Here is a 10,471-nt window from a genome sequence, read left to right as displayed (position 1 = left end):
ATGCATTTAAGGGTTAAGGAATTTATTACAGGAGAACTGCAGGATGCAGGCCTCGATAAATGTTTGCCACGTGTTCTAGCATGATTCGACATTGCAGACAAATTTTGGTCGCATCGACAATCCCTTCGTTGAGCCGTCACGATTTTTTGTACTAAAACCCTCCTCTCGTGGAGAATCATTTCTACGAATTTCTTCCTGGAGGATTAAAAGGTATTCAGAGGTAAATTGTATTAAAAGAGCTCGGGCCTCTCGGATTTTACTCGGAAGAGTTGAAACCAGCGTTCAAGCGAAAAAAGAAAGGGCTAATCCGTGGAAGGGTTGCTTGCCCCGATAATTTCCTCGGATCGATGGCAAACGTTTTCAATCCGACGGGGAAAAAGATTGAAGACAATGACGACCGGCATTTAATTCGTCTCTCCTTTTGGAATCACCGGGGCGAATTCTTCGGCGGAAGATGGCCTATTACACCGACCGTCCGCCGCTCCGGCAATCATGTTTCAAGCGGTGTTCGCGTCACATGCTTCCACTCGCCGAGGAATTTCAAGAACCGAGACAGACAGCCCCGTCGTCGCGAATCGGGACGGTAATGAGCTCACGCCATTGTGTTTTGAAGAAAAGAAGTAGCTTCCCGCCGCTCGCTCGCTCTTGGTAAACGCAAACGAAGTTCCGCCCAAGACGATCTCTCTCTCTCTCTCTCTCTCTCTCTCTCTCTCTCTCTCTCTCTCTCTCTCTCTCTCTCTCGTTCGTTTCGAGAAAGCGAGTTGCCCGCTCCGGCTGGTTTTCCCTTTGAAGATGAAAATTCGACGTGAAATCGTCAACGGATTTTCCTCCTGGGGGACGCGCCGGTGGAAAAGACGCGAAAAGGAAACCGGAAGCTACGAGATCGAGGAGCGGGACACCGAGGTAAAAAGCTTTACAGAGAAAATTCCGGCGAATTTCGAAATTTTCACGGAGAACTCGCGGCGTTTCAGCGAGACGAGTCCCGGCGTGTAATTAATTTCCGCGCCATTAATTCCACAAAGTATCCTTGTAATCTAACGCGCGCGCGCGAGCTATTTCGTATTCCATAATTCTCCGCGGAAAAGTATTTCATAATGGCCGACGACCCGACTTTCTCCCCGGTGTTTCCCTCGAAATCATCGGAGTCAACGACACGCGTCAGTCGAGCAACCCATTGTTTCGGAGAACAATTTCAAATCGTCGGAATCGAATAAAGACAATTTTGTATCCGGCACGAGATCGTCGGAGACGGAGAAACGGCTCGGCTAAGTGGCTCAGAAACGGCAATCAGCCCGCAAAACCCATTAACCGTAGATTCCACGCGACTACCAGGTGGCATTACTAAGCAAGCAATAGTCTCGCAACGGCGAATGCAATCTTGCAACGTTTCAAGGGGCCCGGATTAATCCGAATCGGGCCGCTCGACACTCCGTTTCGCGACGATTTCGTTACACCCGGGATCGGAAAGAAGGAGGAAGATCAAGATCGAACCGAGGACCAGTAAGAGGCTTACCTATTCGACAAATGGAGAAACAAGAAGCGTCGAAAGTACACGCCCGGCGTGTCCGTTCGAGCCGAAACCGAGAAACCAGGCCACGGGAATCGAGATTGATAGCCGGATATAGAGTCGGGACCCTGTCCCATCGGAAGACAACTTCCTGATGAAAACGAAACGATCCCGTCGAACAGCCCGGTCCCGGGCAATAAGACAGCATTCAACCCTTATCTCGATCTTTTTATCCTGGAGAAATGACCAGTCGCGTGAGCACGCATTTTTTATTCCGGCGTATTTTCCGCATTCGTGGCGAAAACGAGTCTGTACCGTGCAAGGTGGCTCAGTTGTTCGAATAAAATTATTTCAAGTCATTTCTATCATTATTTATAGAGTAAGAGAAGCATCTATCTATGTACGGCTGTTATTTCCGTACGAGGACAATTTTGCACAAAAATTGCCGGCATCGATTACAAGAGAGTTACATAAAAACTGATTTCTTCCATTTCTTCTCGTGAAATTTAGTATGTCGGAAATAATGTACCAGAATTGTTACATTCAATGGATGGTTAAGTTATTTCTAAAATTATTTATAGAGTAAGAGAAGCTTCTATGTACGGCTGTTATTTCCTGCAATTGACGACAATTTTTATCTCGCACAAAAATTGCCGGCATCGATTACAAGAGAGTTACATAAAAATTGATTTCTTCCATTTCCTCTCTTGAAATTTAGTGTGTCGCGAATAATGTACCAGCAATGTTACATTCATTGGATGGTTAAGTTATTTCTAAAATTATTTATAGAGTAAGAGAAGCTTCTATGTACGGCTGTTATTTCCTGCAATTGACGACAATTTTTATCTCGCACAAAAATTGACGGCATCGATTACAAGAGAGTTACATAAAAACTGATTTCTTCCATTTCTTCTCTTGAAATTTAGTGTGTCGCGAATAATGTACCGGCAATGTTACATTCATTGGATGGTTAAGTTATTTCTATAATTATTTAAAGAGTAAGAGAAGCTTCTATGTACGGCTGTTATTTCCTGCAATTGACGACAATTTTTATCTCGCACAAAAATTGACGGCATCGATTACAAGAGAGTTACATAAAAACTGATTTCTTCCATTTCTTCTCTTGAAATTTAGTGTGTCGCGAATAATGTACCGGCAATGTTACATTCATTGGATGGTTAAGTCATTTCTATAATTATTTTTAGAGTAAGAGAAGCTTCTATGTACGGCTGTTATTTCCTGCAATTGACGACAATTTTTATCTCGCACAAAAATTGTCGGCATCGATTACAAGAGAGTTACATAAAAATTGATTTCTTCCATTTCTTCTCTTAAAATTTAATATGTTGCAAATAATGTACCAGGAATGTTTCTTCTATTTTGCGTCTGCTCATTTTCTCCACAAATGCACCAAATTCCGACAACACTGTATCAATTCTAATCAATTCTAATCAATTCTAATCTCCGAAGGTAGGATGACTGAAGGTCTAATAATGCCTGGAACGTGGACAATGGAGGAGGTTTTTCGACACGCGAACAACCGGAATAAGGATGCCGTGTCACCGGATTCTCGTTCGGAAACAACTTTATCCCGATGTTTTCGATCCGGCACACACTGTACCGAACGCCGGTCTGTTCCCATTGTTTTGCTACCGTTTTCCATCGGGATCGAACGGAAAATCACGGATAGGTCGTCTCGCCGTCGGCAAACACGTTTTTCCCCATTGATGACATGCCCGGCTAATGAATGAGATTCAGGTTGGCGCACAGACGAACCAACGACGGGACCCGACGAAGCTACAAGTTAAACTCGCTCTCGCGCACGCATGGCCGCGCACGTGCCCTGATCGAGTTAGGTCGGCCAGTTATTATCGCAGAAAGTTCGGTATTTAAGTTAACCGAGAGTTCCCGGCAAATTCTATCTCCGAAATTTCTGCCGTCGGGGCGCTGTGGTTTAACGCTTGTGATTCCGGCTGATCAAAATCTCCCCCCCCCCCCCCGACGAAATCAATGCAATTTAAAACCTTACCACTTGTGGGTTTTATCAGCAATTTTTCCTAAAATCCTCCGCCCCGAAAGCATCCGTCCTCTTAGCTTGCAACAGCTCGGATCGAGCGATCGATCTCGAGGCTATCGCGGAGCGTTCGCTAACAGAGCGTTTTATCGGACATCGGGGTTCATCCAGTCGCCATTATCCTCTCCAGATAGCGCGGAACGATAAAGCAAAAACCGGTCCGCCGGAACGAACGCATTACGGGGGCGGCTTGTTGGCGAACGTTCGCGGGGCCGCTGTTGTTTTCTTTCGGAAAGCGGTTGTCGGGAACCAGGTATATCCCTGTTCAATAATTAATAACGCGCGGCGAACTTTCGACGGCGTCTTCCTTAAACGGAACTCTCCCGCCTGTCGGACGACAGATAAGCGACGCTCGAGAAACAACTTTTCACCCGTCGCTCTGCGACACGTCGCGGCGATATATCGCGGCAAAGACAACCTGAAAGCCGATCATACTTGCTCCGAACTATCCCGGACTCTTAATTCAAATTCATCGAGCGACGCGTCCGGCCCGCCGAGATACCCTCGACATCCACCGGTAGACCATAACTCCTTCGCGACCCACGACGAGATATCTCGCGAATCAATACCGCCGTTCTGACACTGCACACCGACGCCGCTATTACGATGCTGGGCGCCCCGACGCGCCCCACCATTTCCTATCAGATTTGTTTAAAGAGAAATTGTTCCCAGAAGCAAACATATGGATCGTATGGAACATATGGTTTTTGCGGGGAGAGAACCCTATCGCGGACAAATTTTAGTTGCGTCGATAATCCTTTCGACAACCCCCCGATTTTTTTCGGTCGAAAAATAATTTTTTGGATCTGATCGTACACGAAAGCGGAGCCAAACTATTTGTTAAAAAATATTGCAGGCACGCCGGTTCGATAATCCGCTTCAGTTTTTAACTCTGGAAACGCGCTTCGATTAAATCGCAAAAAGAACGGATCGTTTCTGGGCAATTTTTTCCGGGAAAGTTGAAGTCACGCGGAGTTGAAAAATTCGCGAAAATTGAACGTTGTGAAACGCATTCGAGTTGCAACGATAATCAGACAGGTTCGCTGGAAGATCAAAGGGAAATTAATTGACGCAGAACCTCGGAGAGCTTTTCACGGTATATTGGGGCAAAACAACCTGTAAAGTATCAAATTGCATCCGCCCGAGTGCTTCCGGAGCGACATACTTAATTTCAAACGTTCCTTGACTCAACGAACGGCTATAAGTTAAAGGTAGACGACGACATTTCGCGGGATCGAAGGTGATCCACGGTTGTGTAACGTGTCTCGACACACAATCGATACGTCAAAAATAGAAAATATTTCGCAGAACCGAAGCTTATAGCCTTTGAAATGTTACTCGACACAACCGACGGAGTTGGAGATTATTTTAACACAGTGAATTCTCGATATATGTCGGCGACACGGGTCTTGCCAGAGTCAAGTATCGTGAAAGAGCCGTGTTACGTTTACACTCCTCGATATTCGGTGCCTCTCACGGGGTAAACTCTTTGGTAGGGGGGATAGCTCCGCGACGTTTATCGCACAGGCCTCGGGGCGACATATATCGAGAAAATCTCTGTGTAATGATACTCGGAGGTCGCAAAATTCTTTTGCAGGATAGAAGCGGCTGGGAAGCGTTCACCGTGTCTTTGTTTTCGGAAAATATTCCGCAGAAGCCAGGGACGCTTCACCTGACGTCTCCGCGCTTACACCTGACGTGTCAAAGTTAAATCCCGTGTCTACCCTTTCAGCGTCGGGTGTTTGTAAATCGACGCTTTGAACTTGAGCCCGGAGATGCTCGTTGCCTGGGATCCCACCCGCCGCGCCGCCCACCTGGCAAGATAGCCAAAGGCCTTTACATAATTAGAGAGCTTCGAAAACGATCCGGGTGATCCGTAGCCGGGCGTCTTTTTCGAATCTCCGCTCCGGCATCTCGAGGTATTTCGTTCCTCGAACCGTCCTGTGCTAATTAGCCCCTCCACTTTCCCAACAATTAAAACTCCTCTCTCCAACCGATTTAATCGCTTCCGTCAACTTCCGTGCTCGTCCAACGAATTTCCTTTATCGTTTCTCGCGAATAAGTACTTAATTTTTCCCGACGAATGAGAACCTTGCGATTTAGTCGTTTGTAAACGATCGGTGCAACGAACGTACACATAGATGTCACTGTATTATTTCATATCGAGAGCCGGCCCATTTCCGTATTTTCGCGGAGGAGGAGTTTGTTTTTCCCGATACGAATGAATAAAAATCATGGGGAGGCTCGACGGGGCTGAACGACGGTCGTCATTATCGCGTCCATCGGCACGGTATAATTCGGCAATCTTTAAATCCGTCGATCGACCGGTACAGATTGAATATCGCGATTCATTTCCGGCCGATTAAACACTCGGGGAAATGGAAAGCGAGCCCGCGGTTCAATACCGAGCCGGGAGGAGAGAGCTTTTCCGCGAATAACGGCTCCTCGAGACGCCGATCCCGACGTTTCGATCGGCCGATAATGACGGGCCTCCGGATCGGCGAAGAACAGTTTCGTCTCTCCTCTCGTCGACGTCTGAAATCGATTCGGTCGCAGAGCCCGCTGTAATTTTCCAGCGTATTATCATAACCGACAGAGTCCTCGTAAATCGGTTCAACCGATTCCGAGCAGCCGCGAGAATCTCCGGGTTTTCTGGAGAAACTCCCGAGCGATATTTCACGAAGAAACGCGACGGTCCCCACCTGCTGTTATCTGATCAGACGCTCCGCCATTTTCGGGACGCCGGATATACGCGTTTCCTATTGTACCTCCGATTGCCGGGAATATTTATGGGTGTCGAAAATTTTATCCGACGCGTCCTCGGTAACGAAATATTCGCACGGTGTCGTCCAGCACTTCTCCCCAACACGCAGCGTAAATAAGCGTAATTTTATGCATGGAAATATTAATGCGATAAACACCTTTGCCGTTCTTGCGACGCCGGTTCTCAACCTAATTCGAATGTCGCGCGTCCGCGATCCTAAACACTCCGCAGAATTAATTTACAGAGACTGGAAATTGAACGGAGAACCTAACCGACCCGATCCGTATTTTACAAAGTAATTTGGTCAATAAAACCGAAATCGCAATGCTGCGCGTATATCATAGTGCTCTCTTTTAAGCGTTTTGAACCGCATGAATAGTAACTGAATTCGGCACGCTCGGGTATACTGCGATCATAATTAATTCCCAAAATAGGACACAGAATTCTATCACTCGTACATTCGTACAAGCGCAAATGGTTAATTCAATGGGTTATACGTTAAAATTGCTGACACACGTTTTCGACGATAACGCACACTAAATACAGTTTCTATTTTACGGATTTATACGGATAAATTTTGGTCACCGCAGAGAATCGGTCAAGTGTCGTTAGCGGAATGTGTATCGGCGATTTTAATAAAGCAGAACCCAATCGATGATGCCGTTAGGCAATATTTCGTCAATATGTAAACTCGAAAATCATATGCGTAGGTCTCCATGATACAGGACTGACATAATCAAACACGGGGGGATTGAAGCGAGGCAATTATAAATATTAACCCTTTGCACTCGAGTGGTGACTCCGAAGCACCACTAGAAATTGTTGTGGCATTATTTCAAAGAAATTACAAAATATATTACAAATTATATTATCAATAGATTACTAAACATTTAAATGTTATACGTGTAAATCGGATCAGTTTCGTACGAACACAATTAAAATATTCTAAGACGGAAGAAAAATTTAGTTTCACAATGAAAATAGCGCCGAGTGCAAAGGGTTAATGTTACGCTCGTTTAAATAATGAGCGTACGTCACGGATCCTTAAATTCTTTTTGACCTACCAAATTACACCCATTTTTATCATAAATGCATAAAATCCGCAATCCACTGATACCCTAACCGAAATAAATTCGAGACAAATATTCGAGGAAACATGTGAATCCCGGAAGCGGTGGAAAATCTTTAATGTTGGCATCCGCCGATCAATTTCGACGCTACTTCCTCCGAATTCGTCGTCTCCTTTCGGGTCTCGTTTCCTCGGGCGTATTCTCGCCGCGTTGTTGTTAGAGCAACGGAGGGTAATTCCGCGCGGAGCTCTGCTCGCAGGATCGAGGATGCGGTGTCGCGAAATAAGGGTGCGAGGAGAAGGATATTTTACAACAATCGGCGAACCGTCCCCGGGAGCCGTGGGAGATTCTTCACGGGAGAGAGAGCGTCCCGAGATGACAATAGACGGCTCACTTCCAGCCAATCAGCCGCCATCGGTGCGCACGGTTACCGCCGCCGGCAATTTTGAAGAGGGTGTTATCAGCGACGGAGCACATGCCTCCGCGTTTGCATAAAATTACCCGCGAGGCCGTTCTCTCGCCGGGGCGAGAACGAGTTTAATGAAAATTCGACCGGCTTCTTCGAGATCCGGCCAAAGGAAGAAAGGCAAACGGGAGACGACCGCCTCGGAAAAAAGGAAGAGAGACCACACCCGGGAGAGCAGTGGAGCGAACCCGGCGACAAAGTCCTCGAGCCTCGGTGTCTGGGACCCCGGCGGAAGATTAAACAACAGAAAGATCATTTTAATTACGGGAAGTACGATTAAACGCAACAAAGCGGGAACGGACCGCGCCGCGCACGTATGCTTTCATTTAATTGAAACAGGCGCGACCGCCGATTTTCATTCACCTCCCGGCAGATTTAAATCTCCCGCGCGAAATTCCGGATTTCCGGCGGTTCCCTTTTCCTTCCTTCTTTTTCCCGTTTTTCTTCCGTCTCGAAATGCTGAAATCGACGGAGATGCGCTGCGAAGTTTATTACACCGTGCTCCTCGTAGAAATAGCTGCGTGATCTTGGAAGGATCTACCACTTCGATCACTAGACTGCGATCACTAGTGAGATCACGAGATTCGGCGCTTTCATGACGAAACTGAGTAACTGCAATTTGAAAAGATAGTAAGCTTTAAAAGAGGAGTGTCTATTGATTACTTCCCCTCCCACTGAGATTATTAAATCAAACAATCTTTAATGCGGAAAATTTTGATTTCGCGTGCAGCTCGCTACGCAAGCAGGAAGGAATTGAACTGTGCCACTTTTTCCTTCCTTTCCAAGCGGAAAACTGCATATTACGAACTTACTAGAACAATAGAAATTTCTGTGACATATTACTTGAGAAAAATTCGCTCGGGGATGATTCGCTTCTAGGACGATTCGAAGCAACAATTCGGAGAATCGATGACGGTCACCGAAACGACTTTCGCCGAGACACAGATTCGCAATCCATTACACCGCGTGTATCAGCGAGAATCGGACGATTGCGGTGACGCGGCGTGCGATCAAACGCAAAACGGATCCGGGGGGGGGGCTGTGAACAGGCGAATTAACCGGACCGTGTACGCGCGCGGTTTTTTCGTTAAAAGGAACATCCCCCCGCGTGACAGCGCGACCCCGTGCTCTCGCTCCTTGCACTCTAATTAATCACTTCGCGTACAGCCGCATCACGCTCGATTGAAACTCCAAAGCGACAGGATTATCGTCGCAAAGCAACCCGGGAAATCTCGCATCGAGCTCTGCACCACTACACGTTCGCTGTACGGTCGTCTGTGTCATCGCGAAACAGAGAGGAGCCGTGCGAGCTGCGAAAATAAATGGGGCCGGAGAAGAAGATGTACAAACGACTTTTAATCAGGCCGCGGGACCGATTCGCTGGTAATTAACTCTGCATTATCGCGCCGGGGCAAACCGGCTCAAAGTCGAAGAAACAACTTTGCATTCAAATTAAAAAGAAGCCGGGGCACGCGCGAAAATTTTCCCACGACGAAACACGGCTCTGAGTTTTAATAAGACGGATGATAAGGATTTAATTTAGAGAAACAGTGGTACTTCGAGCCTCTGTTGCAAAAAGGTCAAAAAGAATTTTTAAAAATCACTTGTTTGCGCCGTCGTTACGCGAGAGGGCCCCTTTAACGGAAAAACAAATTTCGTTTCGAACAAATTGCGGATGGATAAAACGCCCGATAAAACCAGAGGGGGAAAAAGCGCAGCGAAAGCCAAGTTGCGGCACTCGCGTGTTCGACGGCTGTAAATAATTTCGCATTGATACACCGGCAGCGAGTTCCGAGCGAGCGAAAAAATTACGGACAAGTTCCGAGCACCTTTGGGAATGTGTCCCGCGCGTTCGGAAGTTGAGAGCGCTCCGCGTGTTGTCGGGAAAAATTCGCGTGGGTTTCGAAAAGTTCCATTCACCATGGACGAAGCCGAGGAGTTGCAACGAGGCTGTTTTCCCGAGGAGACAACGAGCTCGCAGGAAGAGGAGGAGTCTCCTCGACCTTGTTAAACGGTCGCGCGCAGAAAGATTAACGCGCCACTTAATTTCGGGGGACTACATTTTCTTAACCGTGTAATCACGCGTTGCAAGCGGGAACGCGAGAGACGGAGAGAGACAGAGAGAGAGAGAGAGAGAGAGAGAGAGAGAGCCCGGAGAGAGTGAGGCGCGAACGCACTATTATCCTGTAATTGCCTGCCATTACCGGGAATTTATGCGACCGCTTGTTGAGTTAGGCAAAGCCGCGACGACCCCCGGCCCGTTTGCATATCCGACGACACCGGCCGATTGATAAGAATATAGTCAGCCCTATTATAGTCACCACGGTCGTCTATAGTCATCGACGTCCCGGGCCCGTGAACTTCGCCGACTAATAAACGAACTTTCGGTAGCCCGAATGTCCCGGGCTTAGCGAAACTTCCTCGAGAACCCCCCGCCATCTTTTCTCCGCCGACTTCCGCCTTAAATATTAATGTCCACCCTCCCTCCCGCCCCTGTTACTATTTTCTTCGGGACCGGTGCGAAACGGTTCTCATAATGAAGCCCGCGTGACACGAACTCGCCCGAGTGGTGCTCGAAACAACGCTCAAC

Source organism: Halictus rubicundus, chromosome 17 (genome assembly GCF_050948215.1).
Source record: "Halictus rubicundus isolate RS-2024b chromosome 17, iyHalRubi1_principal, whole genome shotgun sequence".
In the NCBI taxonomy this organism is placed as follows: Eukaryota; Metazoa; Arthropoda; class Insecta; order Hymenoptera; family Halictidae; genus Halictus; species Halictus rubicundus.
The sequence above is the reverse complement of the archived record's forward strand: the minus strand, read 5'-3'. Positions refer to the sequence as shown.